The sequence below is a fragment of the Diadema antillarum genome, unplaced genomic scaffold (genome assembly GCF_040938485.1).
Source record: "Diadema antillarum isolate AM-2024a unplaced genomic scaffold, OU_Dant_1.0 seq00000326_RagTag, whole genome shotgun sequence".
Lineage (NCBI taxonomy): Eukaryota > Metazoa > Echinodermata > Echinoidea > Diadematoida > Diadematidae > Diadema > Diadema antillarum.
The window spans coordinates 1,749,620-1,766,998 of record NW_027271344.1 but is presented as its reverse complement, the minus strand read 5'-3'; the positions used below and the strand labels follow the sequence as shown (position 1 = coordinate 1,766,998).

The 17,379-nt window shown below is 39.9% G+C and overlaps 1 protein-coding gene across 5 annotated transcripts in view; it reads left to right on the top strand.

Moving 5' to 3' along the window:
* Positions 1-17,379, top strand: part of LOC139730688 (uncharacterized) — a 144,525-nt gene that overhangs the window by 69,912 nt on the left and 57,234 nt on the right. The window contains exon 1 of one of the 5 annotated variants that reach the window (XM_071641551.1): positions 15,514-15,536. The exons of the other annotated variants lie outside the window; for them this stretch is intronic. The gene's annotated coding sequence lies outside the window, so the exon portion shown is untranslated. Of the gene's footprint in view, positions 1-15,513; positions 15,537-17,379 lie in introns of those variants that run through there. 5 annotated transcript variants of the gene reach the window in all.

Sequence of the window (17,379 nt, the reverse complement as noted above, 5' to 3'; positions counted from 1 at the left end):
TATTCTGAAAGTCCAGTTATAGCGACGAATCTGTGTTTCTTTGTGTGTTTGTTTTTTTTAGGTCCGTTTGTTTGTTTCTTTTTTTATTTTGACCGATGTGTCAATGGGCTGTTGCTCTGCTTGACGAAGGGACCTCGTACGCCTCAGGCATGCACCATCAGTTGACCTGACATCCATGGGCGCAGGTCCTCATCCACTGCTAGGGACCAATTAGGACACCACGTGAAATCGCATCTCTACGGGAAGTCGACCTAACACTGCCCCATACAACACGAGAAAAAAAAAAGTAGAGTGTGTTTGAAAAGACAATCTTGTTGGAAAACAGATGAATAAGAGGCGTGCTTAAAGCTGGAAATCACATTTGAGCCAAGTATGAATGGCCAGTGGACATCGGATAATGGCGTACATGGGACTGATTGATCTCATCGAATTGTCGTCGTAGGTTTATGAAGGGAAGAGAGATGAAAATCTGGTAAAGATGAGCTAAGAATTGAGGGGAAAATGAAGGATTGCTCGAAAGAAGATAGAGATGGGACGGGCAAAATGGCCTAACGTCATGTAGGCGTTGTGTTACCGTGCGTGATGACACTGACGAAAAGCAATACGGAGGGAAACATGTTCTCATGGATGTTGAGGAATGATTGGATGGAAGAATTGATGAATGATTCGTCAGACAGACAGGCGGTTAGAGAGAGAAATAATGGCATAGAAGAGGACAGATGGGTAGATAATTTGATAAATACGTGACATAATAGTTAATACATATTTTGTCGACAACATGTCATACGAGAAAAATGAAAGATTGATGGCACTTCATGCTCAAGACAAATGAGAAATATTACACGAGCAACGCTACTGTTATACGTGACTAGGTCCTCTATTTCATAGTGTTAATGCGACATTGCACACCGAATTTCAAGTACCGTAGTCGTGACATTATGTATTTGCCAGACTGCTAAAATGTCCATGCATCGTTGTTTTTCTCCGTTCTTCCAAGGCCTCTTTCAGACATCCCAGTATAATGTCAATTATCATCAGCGTTCTGTAGATCACGTGAATTTACGAGCATAGAGTCGCCCCAAAGAAACGGGAGATATCTAAATTATGGAGGTGAATATTAGAGATGTGGGGATTTTCAAACTTTGTGTGATTCTCAAAATTATTTGTAGCCTGTTGGCAGTGAATGCTATGCGATGAATACAACAGCCGAATAACCTTTGTTTTAGAGGACAAAATGGATTGGCCGTGCTTTCAAATTTGTTTTCCTCCTTCAGCTCTCGAGGTGCTCTTGGAATTGTTCGTGCATATATGAGTGAGTTTGGTCTGTATTCAAAGTGAGTGTGTTTTGATTTGGAAAGGAATGCTACCACCTGTTCGTTATGGCCTGTGTCTATAACTGCAAGCATAAGTAACTATGATAAGTGTGATCAAACTGAATCCCAGCAAAAACTTCCTATGATTTACAGACCACACTGTGCTTTAAAAACCGATTTTTTTTTTTAATGTACAAAACTCACAAGTTATTAATCATGGATACGTCAGTCGTGTGAGATATGAGGTTATTAGTGACTATAAATTCGTAAGATATTATTATACAAATTTATTATTACGCCATAGTACCTTATAAACAGACATAATCTGGGTATGAAAAAGAATGGCAGTAGCCTAAAAAAATAATTCTCTTGAATAGCACAGCGTGTATGTGTGTTGTGTGTGTATGTATGTATGTGTGTGTGTTTGTGTGTTTGACTTGCCTGTGTCGGCAAGTGAATCCGTTGGCACGATTCGTCGCCATTTTTTTTTTCTTTTTGATAATGGGAAAATGACCTCTGATTATAGGGTAGCTAAGTGTCTTTCTTTTGTCCCTAAAATCGAGGAGAGAAAGGGACAGAAAAACAGAGAGACCGAGTGTGTGGGGCGGAGAGAAAGAGAGAGAGAGAGAGATACATAGAGATAGGTAGATATAGATAGATAGATATAGATAGATAGATAGATAGATAGATAGATAGATAGATAGTGAGATAGATAGTGAGATAGATATAAGGCCACAATACTATGATTATTATCGATCGCATGCAAGGAAGGGCATTTTAGGTGAAGATGACGCAATCCTCAATGAATATACACACTCAACTGGAGCTGATGGTTAAACTTGTGCCTTGTCAGTTATTACTCAGACGGCGAGCAACATGTGTCCCGTAGTGTGAAGCGTGGCAAATATTCCTGACCCTTTAGGTTTTGACACCCCACTGTTAATAAAAATTACAATAACTTAAAGGTTTGATCGCCTCTAAAGTCTCGAAGGACCACGGTGGGAAGTTTGACAAGTTATTATACACTTCTACTGAATTCTCAATGATTCCAAGCTTTATGTTGATCAGTCCAGATGATTATGTATATGCCTAGTCTTCTTATTCATGAAGATTGTGAGTTTTGATTTCGACTCTTTGTGGTCACATGATTTGGGAAATATTTTCTGTTGATTATGTATCATTGTGCTCTCTTGTTTCCAAAATCCATCACAGAATCAAAGTGTTCCTGGAGTACATTGTTGAAATGACAACAAGCTAATACATCAGCTGGCGTATAGTAGAACAAAAATAAAATCACCCTCCAAGCAAACGGCGTTGAGTTGACAGCTGATGCAATGTGTTGATCTATGGTAGATGATACAACTGGCATATTGCGTGCGTCATGCAAAAAGCGAATTTTATTAAAGTGGTCCTTATTATGTTTTGATGAGCACAAACTACAACTAATATTTAGTTTATAAGGTAGGATCGCGAACCGCGCCACTCACATTAAACAGTAGTGTATTACGATATTGATAACACTCGACTCCGCAAAATGAAGTAACATTGAATGGTCCAAACAAAACCACCATGCATGCTTGATATCGTTTGGCCACCAAACTGGGATACGTGATATCCTGATTATCTCGCGCTGCTTATTGTACATGGAAAGATGAGCTAGAGATCATGGGGGATCTAACGGTTTATCTCCTCGTATTAAGCGACTCTTTTGCGACACGGCTGCAAGGTCACACGTAAATCCGTCGTTTGGATAATACATATCGTCAGAGATTATTGGTCTCTCCGGAAATAACGTTTCGCACTCATTTTTTAGAGAACGACATGTAGTCACGCGACACTTTATCGGCTCTGCCCCGCAGTTCTTTATGGAGGGCTGGGATAATTATGTAGTGTGTGAAAAGAGGGAGGGGAGCGTACACCGATGAAAATGCCGCAATATTCTGGGACTAAGTGGGAGGAAAATAATGTTGATATAGGCGACACATACCTTCTGAATTCAAATACAGGGCCCTGTAGTTTAAAACACAAGAAAGTAAAGCTGCAGACATTTCAAAACGGTTGTTAAACTCTGTGTGAAGTTGTGTCGTTGTTGAAATTGCGTGATGGTCATGATTGTGACATACCCATATTGTGAACTATAAAAGTTTGTTTGTTAATAAGTTAAACGTTCCGATGATATAATCGGATCCAAACAGATGCCAGAAAAAAACCACCCGTGTATGATCGGAATGAAAGACTATTACTGTTATTATACCCCATCCAAATCTACTTTAAGATTGTTTATCTGCAACAGATAGCTTTCATTCGCCTGAACTCAGCTGGCGCCTCGAATTTCGTGACCCAAAACGGAAGGTCAGCCATAATTTCCCCCATACAGACGATTCAATTTACGGCTTCTCTGTGACCATTACCTGGATGGACGGAGGTAACAGTTGTGTGCAGTCTCTGCTATGGTTCAATGAAGTCCTTTCGGAAAATGACGAGTCTTCAGTCATTGAACCGTATATATGAGTAAATTTATTTTGTATTAGAAAGCCCATCTGCTCAGGATGATTGGGGAGTGGGGGGGGGGGGGTAGTGGTGGACCAAAATAAAATGAAAGATCTGTTGCAAGGTTATAATGTGACGATTTTGATATGAGGTCATATGAGTAGGCCTTCAAGCGGCGCTTCGTTAAAAGCGTTTTATGCGCGTAAGGTGCATTTATCGAATAATGTATGACTGATTTGCTTTGGTCATGATTTTTTGCTCTAATCTTGTTTCCTTCCGACACTTTATATCAGGCATTTTGAATGATAGACAACACTATAGGATGCTAAATCACGATGACTTCAACTACCAAGGTAAAATCCAAACAGCTGTCGTGATTTCTGGTTTCTGGCATAGTTTTACCCTCATAAGAGAAGTGGCAGGGCTTTTATGCAATGGGATTCTATAGTTTCTGTCTATAGTGAGTAACCAGCATGAGTTTTGTGGGATCCACTGTGCAAGCTAATTTTTGATGATAATGACATCCTATATCTTTGTGCTGTTAATGACACATCTTCAGGTCAGAGCATAAATTTATCCTCAAAACGGCTTTTGATCCCTATTGTCATTGATCCCATCTTCGAGTAAGTTCATAGACACAGCGTCGATCAGGAGATGATTCAGAGTTAAATAACTTTCGTTCTTGGAAATCGCAGCCATATACCTGTGATCAGCTTGGGTTCAATGAGTACATTGATACATATATATTTTTTTTATCAAATGGTACTTCAGACATAAATAGTGTTGCATCTTCTATTATTTGTAGTTGTCAATCAATGAATTAAGTATGATAAAACGTCAGATTAAAGATTGTAATGTGAGGAAGAAGATAATGATAACCCTCATAAGGCAGTGGGGATGACTTATTACTTGACGAAATACACGCGGATGACAACGTAAAAAAATGTAAAAGATGATGCTGCCTCACTTGGCGTTTTTTTTTTAATACTTGCAGAGAATAACCTATCTATTTATCATTTGCGACCTTGGGATAACGATGGAAATATTATTAATACAAAAAAATGGAAAAAAACAGAAAAAGTCACCCTCTCTTCTTCAGTTTGAAGCCGACATTCGAACGAATACACATGGACTTATTGTGGATTGTAATAAAGCTCGTTATAGACACATATTTCATTTCAAAGTACATAACTTCTGGCTGTGTGTGACGCAGTCGAGCCATCTGGAGTCCTCTTTGCGTGTGTGAATTGAGCATACATGTACATTCCCCCAAGGTATTTAAAGGGTATAAGATTAGATAGGGGATCAACGCGGTCACTTCAGTCCCAACGCGCATATTATTATGAGTACATGAGCATGAAGACGCCTTTTGTTTCTCGTTCTAGTGGACTTGAGCAGAAACTGTCAAATATTGCATCGTCAAAATATCGCTTTATTGATAATCATTTGTGCTCGCATACCATCTAACACTATCCAGTGATCGTTCAGGAGAGAAGAGGAATGCAGATTGTGTTGTATTTCTGCCTTATTCTCTCTGTTTTATTGATAGAGACGGGGTTTTGGGTTTGCGGAAATTTTATCCTCTCTCTATTTTCCAAATCACCCAAGACCCTCTCGCAAAACGCTCAGCTCCTCTTCTTCAATCTGCTCCCATGAAAACCGCTGCTGCCACTCGTGTAATCCCTTTCTGCCTCTGGAATTCTCGTCTGTCGTAACCATGGAGACCGTATAAAGAGGAGCACAGGCCGCCATGGTGGGATACCCTAAGGAGTTGAGATGTATCTCACAAAGCAACGAGAGATGATGTCATCCAACATCATTACCGAGTCAGGTCCACGCTCATCGCCAGCTGATTCACGCTAAATTCGCAGATCCTACTTAAGGCCAGTGCAGCCTTGTGACCCCCCCCCCCCCCCACACACACACTCTCTTTCGGTCCCTCTCTCTTCCTATCTTCTCTTTGTCGTCCTCCCTTTTTTTCTTTTGCTCTGGGCAGATAGGCCTGCGAATCATCCGAATCTCCACGATATTGAATTGATTAGCTTTAGCTTTCCAGAAATATATTGCTATCTCTGGTTTTTCTACGCCCGATGGAAAGCCCAAGAATCGCTCGTATTGTTGTCTTTATTTTTGCCTTTATTGTCGTTGTCGTCGTTGTTGTTATTGTTGTTGTGGATAATCTTACAGCGTTGAAGTAGGTGCTTACATCCCCTCCTTGAAAGCGCGTTTAGCACTGCAATGAGTTGAGAAGCGATTTGGGTTCGAGATGACCATGAAATGTTCCAGACAATCAGATGTGGCTGAAATTAATTCAATTTCTGACTGTGGCTTGTTTTTGTCCTTTTTCTCTCTATAAACACAAAAACTATAAAAGACAACAACAACAACTGCTGCTGCTGCTACTACTACTACTACTGCTACTACTACTACTACTGCTACTACTACTACTTCTACTACTACTACTACTACTACTACTACTACTACTTCTACTACTACTACTACTACTACTACTACTACTACTTCTACTACTTCAGCAATCATCATCATCAATCATCATTATAATCGTAGCAATAACGAGATGGGCTAGATGTTACGGCATAATGCTCACCTTCACTTTTTTAAAAAACATAATCATAGTTATCAGTTGATTCGCATTTATTGATGGAGTAGGTTTCTTGCACTTGATTCTAGTGTACTAATGTGGTTACTCCACATCCGTCTTTTCATGTTTTTCTAACAATTTTATTGTGCTAAATTGACTCTATGCATAAGGGAAGTCATTGTCACGATATCATTCTATAAAAGCCGATATAATTATAAGTTAGAGATGATGTATGTATTGTAGTGAGATATAGATAATCCCACGATGACAATAGCGTACCATAGAAAATCCAAGCCAAGATTCGTTCGTCTACCATTAAGCTTGCTTTAGGCACCAAATTGCTCTATCTCGCCGACCCTGAATAATACCCCTGCACCCCGCTCAAGAAGTGTCTCATAAAATCTCTCAAAAGGATCCCCATCAGCCCAATTCTTGCATGTTATTTTTAAAGCATCAAATGAAAATGGCAACAAAGGCAGCGAGAGAGTCACGTTGCGATGAATCCGCTGCCTCTCCCCTCAGCCCCTTTTTAAAAAGGTTTGTTCAAACAGCGCCATTGTAATAGAGTCATCATATTAATCTGAATGACATGGGCTGGTAACAGGCTTAGTCTCCACTGCTAAACCTATTTGAGCCTCACCTGGACAATCTGAGCGTTAGATTTCGCTTTATCCTGTATTGTTAACATTGAAACAGATACGTGTTGGGATGAGGAAAAAAAAATGTTTACATAGCTTTTAAAGGCAGGAATAATCTTAAAGCTAAAAAGAAAAAAACAACAATAAGGTATATTTACGGTCTGAAAATTACAGTGTGAAGCCTGCAGGAGTTTCCTCCAGGGTCTCCAAATCACGTGACCAGGAATCCTATGGAGAATGGGTAGTATTGTTGTGAGGCAAAGTTGGCGTGACCGCTGCGTTCATGTCGAGGATGAGAAAGAATAAGGTGACCATTTTTTCCTCTTTCCCGATGAACGAGTTTGATATAAATCGACTTTGACTCTTTCAGAGGATGCAATATGGTGCACGAAACTTGCATGTGTCTTCGTGCCCACAGCGCGTATATAGCAGCACTTTATTGGTGATGCTCGCTGAGTCTCGAGTCAGATCGCCTCGTGTCTGGCTAGACGCTGTCGCGGAAGTCAAAGATCGAAGGACTCGGAGACCATACTGGTCGATATAACGCTCATTATCCGAGGGCGAATCTTACCATTCGATCTTCCTTAAAGTTGATGATGTTTTGACGGCAGACGAAAAGTCACGTGCAGTCAAAGTTTAGTCCGACTTGGCGCATGATCTCCATGTCTGTCTGGACTCTCAGGTGAGTTCGAGACTTGTCACCCCGAAAGCTCTACCCTTTAACCTCCGTCGACATTAAGTGCACGATACTTCTGCAAACGGCCCGACCTCAGGGTATATGCCATGATGCTTTTTGGAGAGGTGCGTATCAGATGTTGCAGTCCCCGAGATAAAATTGAGTAGATATCGCGTCATTTAACGCACGTTCATATATTAGCTGTGAAAGATATCTGCTAAAAAGAAGACCCAGTCACAGAACAACGGAATGTATTTTTGATAGGTAGGGTCAATTTTAAAGGTCTCGTTGTGGCACGAAAGTAGTCTTATTCCATCGCGTCAGGCGTCATTCAGTAATGCGTTTGATACTTCCAGTGTTTATGTGTAAACTTTTATGAAATATAGGTTTGACGCTAATTCTGAGTAAGTGAATGGTAAGTGGACGTTATGCTCATGTTCTATAGGGTCCAACAGAGAAATGACGTAAGAGCTTGATCACTTTCACGATAGGTCATTTTTTTTTGTTTATCGTGACGTTTGCAAATGCTGCAGAGAAATGTTGCAATTCATCTGTACGTTTTATAATAATTGCGTCAACATTAGATAGACACAACGGGATATGTGCTTTGGAGCAAAGTGGAATGCTGACGAGTAAACATTTTGGAGTAGAAATAGGCCTATTCACTGGCCGTCACAGTTGTCTTGAGAGAAAGAAAAAAGGAACGTTTGAGTAAAGTCTTTTTGCACATCTAATGAAGACGGTGACACAGTGTTGTTGTATAGCTCACTACACAAGCTAACACAGAATGCATCTGATTTATAGGCATAATTGTTTTCTTGTTCCAACTGAAGTGGAGCTGAGTTCAAGGCGTTGGGCATGGAACCTAACAGAGTCAGACTGGGTTATGAAAAATGGCGTCTGTGAGACACGTCAATGTCATACTGCCAAAAACCATTAACCGCACAATGAGTGTACAAGGGCGTAAATAGTCTCTTCGTAGTGTCAACGGGTGGATTTTTTTTCTATAATATTATCTTTTCGTCAGCCGTCACTGGTTTGTCCAGGAAATACATGATCATACATGATTGTCAGGCGATTCCAAGGCTCGACTCATAAGATGTCGTCGCCATTCACGATTGCAATATCATAGAAAATTTAAAAGTGTTTGCTGGTATCAATTCAGTCACCAGCGGAGAGGAAAACGTTTTAGTGATCTCACACCGTAAACTCTGTGATGTATTTTCAATTATGAATGATTGATTCTAGTCAGAGACTGCTTTCTCTCCTGGTAAAACAAATCATTTATGCAGTGTGTTTCACGAATAGAGCATTGGTACCTACCACGTTAACGGCTCGGGATCTTACAGCGCCGTGGCGTATTGTCGTGATCACATTTTAATTAGACTCTGTGTGTGTGAAATGCAGTTTGAGTCATTTGCTGCATGGCTATACGGCGTATCCGTCAGCGGAACAATCGTCGAAATGATGATATGCTGTACATGCATCGCTTGTTCATGTATCACCTACCTCTATGTCGACCAACGACAGCCCCGATAAGCGTGCTTACATGAACAGCTTTTGTTAGATCAGTAATTCATTTGTTCCAATGTTCGGATTGGACAAGCACTCCAACCTGCAAAAGCAGTGGAGATGTCTTTTGACAGTAAAGATCACTGAGAAACAAAATATGGTCTAGCATATTACAGGCTATAGGAACTCCTCCATATATCTTCCCAGCAATACCACACCACTCCATGCAATGTCAAAACTTGTTTATTATGGTTACACCTGAGATGTTGGTTGCTAGGTATGGGTCAACTCGCAATAACACGTCATAAATGTCATACTGCCTGTGTATTTTCTCACACTATACTCCTTGCGACTAATCAGGGGGGTGTTTCATAAAGCTGTTCGTAAGTTACGAACTGACTTACGAGCGACTGGTGATTGGATCTGATGTGCTATACTTATCAGAATTTCCGTAATTCAGCACAAGAACTGATCACCAGTCGCTCGTAAGTCATTCGTAACTTTACGAACAGCTTTATGAAACACCCCCCTGGTCTAATGAAAGACATGTAGGATCCAGGGTTGTCATTGAAAATACTGGAGGTAAAGAAGGAGCTCACCGAAGAAAACCTCATTAACATAAGCAGCATAGTCTGTAAACAGGTAAATGAAAGAGAAAACACATTTTCATTAAGAAACTTCAATAAATAGAATAAGCCAGCATTGAAAGATAAAAACAACAGACTAAGTTTGGTGGACAAGTAAACATGCAGACGGATAGATACACAGATAAACATGTAAGCGTAGTAACACAGGCAAATAGATGACCAGGAAGATGCATAGATATATAGAGATAGGAAGATACATAGGGAAGGGAGATAGGGAGAAGGGGAGGAGAGACAGATTTGAGAAAGATGCTCGTTACTACGTTATGAGTCATCCCAAGGTACGTCATTAAAAAGATCTCACCAGTGCAATACTTCCTTGAGGAGAGCACTGTATTCTCCGACTCATTAAGCTTTCTTCATTTAGTAGTCTCAGGCTAGTCGCACCCCCATCCTTCCTTTCCAGATAACTAACGTTACTCTAATTGAGCCACATGTTTCGATAATGCAATGCAATCATAGTCATGTGTTTTTCCTACGGTATAGTCGTCACAGATAAAATGCCAAGCTATCGTGGTGTGTAACGGATGGTGGACCTTTAATGGTGCCTTTACATCAAAGTACGTTTATTTCGTCCATTTATCAACATACAAATATCAATTTTGAAATTTCTGCATCATCAATTTCATGTTGTAGAACACAATTGGGATCCTCCTTGTACGTACTTTTTTTCATTCATGGAAGATAGACGCTCTGCACCTTTCCTCAGACAAGACATAAACAATGCAACTATAGATTTATGACGCATAAGCTTATTACCATAGCAACAGTACGTGCACACAAGCAAGCTTTCATAGGTCTGTGTTGTTGATGGGATATAGACGTATAATCTTTTCTTTTTCTTTGTCTTCTCCTTTTGTAAACGGGGCCTTGACCCGAAACGAAATTCACTCACTGTAACCGTCCGTGTCGGTCGGTGGTCATGTATAGCGTGTTGTCACGCCAGCTGATCGGTACCCACTGTTTTGAAGGATTCATAGGCCAGATGTATAGGTCGCATTTGAGAGTCGGACAATTGAGTTAAACCTAAATTTCTCGAATTTCTGTATTACACCAAGCAAATCTGATGTTACAGCGAATTGTGTTTATTAGGTTTATATCCATAAACCGTCGAAAGTCCGCACTGCTTCATCATTTCGAATCTCTGTCTTTTACAATTCGCTGAATAGAGGCGGTGTTGATACAATAGCTCTTTGAAATAAAGCAATGAAATCTAATCCTTTAACAATGGGAAAGCTTTATCAGAATATATAGGCTATACTTCTAATGTGGAGAAGCATCTGTAAGAAAAGGATCTTTTATGTAGTTAATTTTTATCTTGAAATGAACATTTTTGAGCTTTTTATATCAAGGCTATACTACAGAATGGCTTTGTCATTTCTCTAGTCTGCAACCACTTTGCCATTACGTTATGACAAGACGCAATATGCATCAATTCCTATCTAATGTTTACGTCGTCCTGTCCATGTTTATGTACGTACATGTTTGCGCTCCTTCTTCCCAGCCAATAATGCACTGGGAATTTGGTATTATCTTCCGTAATCACATGATGCTGAAAGCTAAATTGGATTTTGTGTCCATCGACCTGATTAAGTTATGACAGCCCATATTGGACCGCTAAGCACTCGATGGAGAGGGGACTGAAATCGTATAACCATTGAGCTGCTACGGATATATGCAGCATTCTATATTAACAACAACGAAGGTGAAAGGTGACGCCGTGATCAATAAGATTGTGCAGCGCACAGAGTTGATGTTCCGTTGCAGATGTTGCGGCGCGTTACTCATCCACGGTAGATCGCCCTAGTACCAGGCTCCCACATACACGTTGCGTCAGTGGCAGTTATTACATGTGCATGTAAGCGCATATACTAGTTGTGAAGTTAATCATTGTAATAAAAATGACAAAAACAGCAAAGCAGCCCCTTAAAAAAGACTCGTCTTAACTGCAACAACCCCGACGTCAGATTTCATGCACAAGTTGGTGGGAAATTTCCCCGTTGATGAAAATAGAATCGAGTGAAAACCGCCAAATGCTGCACGTGTATAACACCTACGTTACAAAGTTGCCAGTAGTGACAAACACAACAGTCATCAGTCCTTGCGTGTTACCGTGGACAAGATACAAGTCCATCCCGTGTTCAAGTTAACTGTAGTAACAGGAGTAAACTTAGGCGAAGACATTTTAGTAAAAGTTCCATCAAAATGGGATATAGATCAGAAAAGTTAATGGAATTTTGAAGGTTTTCACTGAATAACGACATAATACTCTGAAGTGATTTCGTCATCAATTCACAGATCTCACGTTTTAAGCACAATTAGTTATCAAAACAAATCATGACTTGGTTAAAACATCAAAGCAGCAACAAATCGCTTCTAAAACTAACTATAACACACACACACACACACACACACATGTCATCACATAAATGACGCAAATGATAGTTGTTTGTTTTGTGTATTTTATTCATTGGCGGGAAAAAAATCGTTCAGATTTGTGTATGAAGTTCAGTGTGAAACTTGTGAAGGCATAACATTAATCTATGGCATCATCTGTTTAGCTAATATAAATGTGTGGTTGATACTGATACAGCACTAGTTCGTGGAAGTTGTGCACCTGTTATGCATTCCATTCGTGGAAGTTGTACACCTGTTATACATTCCATTATGTGTCTTGTCTCGGGTCCTATTTAATAAGAAACCGCCTTTGTTTCTCTTGTATGTGTTAATTCTATAATAGTGCCAACTAGAACATGGTGATGTGACAATGACATTGACTTCCGATGTCTCGAATCACCCTCAAGAGATATCGATCTATTTCTGTACGATGCCATCATTCGAAAACAAGAGGTTTTCTACATGCATAAAAAACGTGTTTTTTGTGGGTTTTAGAAGCAGTATAACAGGTGCATGAAGAAGATCATCCCTCCCAATGTGTGTCTGTTTCTTATTCTTTGCACAGGATACCAAACCCATACACATACAGATGGGCGTGTTTCTTGTTTTAGTCAGCCGGGGGGGTATTCACAATCTATCCAATGTGAAAAGAAATCACATTTTCGCACTTAATATGCTAATAATCATGCTCGTCCACAAACCCTGGACAAAGGACAGGCGTCGAACCAAAATAGATTAAATCAGACAATGAAGTATACATTAATCATAATATAGAGTCAAAGCACTATGGGTTTCATTTATATGTATTTTTAACCGATCCGTGACATTCTTCAAATAGTTGTCTTTATGAATCCTCAAAAGTTGTTGTAAACAGGTTGTGATTGGAGGTTTCGCGTGGCTGATATGAGGTATGTGAGCTGTTGGTCCGCTGTAGTCCAAAATGACGCTGGTTGACTTCGTTTGTCTCACTAATCCATACCATTGATCACACTACACGTGTAACTTACGGTGTTGTGGTGAATTAAGTACAGGGACGACATTCTGTTTTCACAAGTCTATTCAGTTCAGTTCATTTCAATTCAATCGTATTTTACATCTATCCAATGAAAGGTAATACATGATAAGAAGTTAACATTTGACAAATTATATCGTGCACCTGTATAACAATTCATTTGTAAGAAATACAAGTCATACAAAACATATTTACGAATGAATGTAATATTTCTAGTAATACATCTGTATGCTTGTAAACATTGTCACCTCACTCAGAAAACGTTGGTAACCAGAAAGTCGTACAGAATTACCTCAAGCACAGTTATTATTGTTATTTTTTAGGTCTGAATTTATCAGCATCAAGATCGGTTGGACATTCATGTAGTCTCCTTGACCTCGTGTCCTGACCTATATTCTAACATGACTTCTTCAAACAACACCCTTTCTGCGTTCTAAGATAACGCATGAGTGGGCAACTCTTGAACAGTGCGTGCACGCAAATTCTGTCATAGGCATTATACCAACCTTTTTGAATGATACAGTATAATGAATATAATGTTATGTTATTACTGTCGGTGCCATTTTCAGTCGGCAGAACATTACTTTTATATTCAGAAATAGAAACAAAGCGAAATCTGAAACCACGCCGATAAAGTAATGTCGGAGCATATCGGCAGTCATGTGATTGTCATCATTCTTACTGGTATCGAAATACAAAAGCAATGGAAGGAATGTTGTTCGTGCTGGGAGTTTAGAAGAGTTTTGACAAACACACCCATGGATTTATCAAACGTGATAATGTCATGCCAAATTGGAGAATGTGTGTGGATGTGTCGGGGAGATTGCGTAATTGGTATTTGTGGAATTTGATTTATTTTGAACGGCGACTGGGACATGACGACGGTTAAAAATTTCCGTAAGTAACTTATTATTTTCTTTGTTTTCGAACTGAGATGAATTGAAACCGGTCCCTTGAACCCTATAGAGCTTCGAAAAAGTTTCAACGGATTATCAAGGTTAGGCCATGTGTGGTTCTAGTATTTCACAATCATGAAAACGAATTCGTATGATGAAAGAGCTAGCTATATCCCGCACGATCGTGTGTGGAAGCATTTTCGTATGATTTGGTCATGCCAAACGATGCAAACATGATTTTTTTTTTTGTCTACAGTGAGTGTGCGTGTTGTTTGTTTGTGTTGACAAGTAGCAGCATTTACAAACACACACGTACAGTATAAGCAACAGATAAAGTGTGTGTTACACCACAAGCATGACAAGAGCCAACTGGACCATAGCTGTCTTTCTCGACAACCAAACTGTTTGACTCCAGGAGGTTGCTCATGACGACACCACCTTTGCGGTCACTGGCTGAAAACCAAAGTCACCTACGCCACATTAGGCTCTTTATCTACAGATTTCCCTTTACCTACTGGAACGGGAAAAAGTATCACAAAAGCAGATATATGAAGCCAAAAAAAAAAAATAATAATGAAAAGACGCAACACGGGGAACCACAAACTTCGTTTCCAACTAACAAGCAAAAAATCTTTGCTTCATGGACAAAGTCAAAGACAGTTTAACTGCGTTGAGTCTTTCTTCCCCACTTTCTGTCTGTTGAAAGTTTCTTTCTTTTTAAAGTGGCAAGTGCGAAGAATGCGTAGAATGTGGATATTAGGGGCCAAAAGTATGCAGGCTTTTGGATCGCATTACTTGCTCTAGATAGATGTCTAAAGGGAAGAAAGGGATTAAAAGTTTGGTTGGGTGTAGTTTTAGGGGACCAAGAGGTCCATCCAAAAGAAGGGAACATGCAGATTATCTCCTGCACGGGATACCACGAATATCTGCGTCTTTGATTTGGAGACCTGAAGCGTAGCAGTGAAAGAAAATACTACCGGAGTTGAGTAAGGTGTGTGGTTTGTTCTCTTTTGCTCTCTACCCCCTCCCTCTCTCCTTTCTCCCACTCGCGGTTTTCTTTAGTTGATGTTGTTTTTATATAAGTTTATATTTTACTGGAGTAGTTCAGGGATCTGGCTGACTGAATGTGAATAGAGCTGTCAGACCCGTCAGTTGAGCCTACGCAGGATCTGGTGTTCCTCCCGCACAGCACTGGCGCATACGCAGAGCGCCCATTGCAATTAGTGTAGAGGAGCATGTATGCTGGCTTCGGCAGAGTCGCGTGTAACTCGTCAGCTGATCGGTAAAAATTAGGAAACAGTGGCGCAAACATTGCCAAGAGAGTTCAGAATCTTGGGGCTGCTGCCTATTTGAAAGGTATGTCTTTTGCATTTGATCTCTATATAAGGTAGTAAGACATTTAACGTTGTTGAAGTCACTGTTTGGTAGAGATCCCTGATGCTAGTGTCTGGTCAAAAATAGGTAGTAATACCATACAACATTGCAACATACAGTCAGAATCTGATGTGGCGCACCATCTTGTGTGAGATGGATGAAACATTCAAAAAGCATTCTTTATTCATTCTTTACGTGAAATGACAGGCTTGACGTTCGTTGAATCCCAAACAGTGCTAGGCATAATAGGCATGTGTATGTATTTCAGTGGGATATGGCCAACTAACTTGATACAGTTCCAGCTTGACTATAAACATGGAGGCGTGGTACAAAATGCATTATGTAGGTATAAGTTGCCCTTGTTGGGCGATATCGTGTCAGTAGCATTCGTGTTATAACCGATACATGTTTCAATCCTCGCTCAATGTTGACTGGGGTGTGTGAGAAGACAAGGAAATACTCTGTGAAAGGTGTGGTGGAGTGTGTATTAAGCGAACGTGACTTTGTGACGAACATCACCTTTTTGAAAGGCGTAGGTGACAAATGGACGATATGTCTGTCACTACCTGGAGCCTGTCACACGCATTCGAAGCAATGCTTTCCATGGCGCACAGTTCGTGTCTACCCCTCTCTCCTCCACCTCCCTGACTATATTAAATCAACGAATCACACTTCATGTATTTTATAGAATCTATATAATTATGTATGTCTGTTGTGTTTGGAGAAAAGTTTTGAAGTCTTTGATTTTGCATAGACTCATACTATTATACTCAGTTAAGTAGTGTGTTACGTATCCTGCTTATGCGTATACGTCAAGAAGGCAGAAGAGACAGAGAGAGAGAGAGGAAAAAACGAAATATGTAAAGGGACGATAAATGCTGTTTCTCGTGTCGTCGTCTTATTGAAATCAACCCCCATGACAAGATACACAGACGAGCAATACCGCAAACGAAGGGCAACTATATACCATGTAGTAAATGAAATAACAAGCCGAGAGAAGAACACTGAAGACGCGCGCGCACACACACAACACACACACACACACACACACACATTCATCACCTCTTCACCACAAATGAATAGAGTCTACTGTCGAGGTATGAGTTCAATACAGATGGGTAACGGTTGAGTTAGTACGACATTTGACTTCTTTCACTGACGGAAGTCCTCATTAACGTTTATTTTACTCATTATTAGGATTGTCTTTGTTGTTTCTAAGGCTTAAGTGAAAAAGTTTCAAGCACAAAATTTCGAAAGAACAAAACTGAATCTGAATGAACGATTACGTAATTTTCCCAGGATAATCTTCATCTTCTAGACTGGTAAATTAAATAAAAAACGAAACAAAACAATATGAACAGAAAAGAAAACACTTGCTGAAGACTTGTTGATGACTTGCTAAATTTGTTCGTGGTGTAGGGTAGTTCTTTCAAAATAATGGAAATTATGTAGGGCAATGACACTTCTCCATCGAAATTAGCCAACCCCCCCCCCCCCAAAAAAAAAAAAAAAAAAAAAAAAAAAAAGAAAAAAAAAGTGGAAGGCCAAACCAATTTGAGTCCTTCCTCAGTGTATTCGTCAATGGAGGAAGTCGTTATAAAATGGGTATTATCACTCAATAAGGGCAACAGTAGCAGTTGTTTTTGGAAACCGTATCCCACGGAATGTCAGCATTGTTATAGGTTGCCTGCTAAATATTGTGTCTAGATCACCATCTCTCCGTCATACCTTTGATTCATTGTGTGCTGAGAATTGAAATCAACCCGCTCTAAGCGTTTTGATCACAGCTATATCAACGACATAAAAGTAAAAACAGACAATGCCA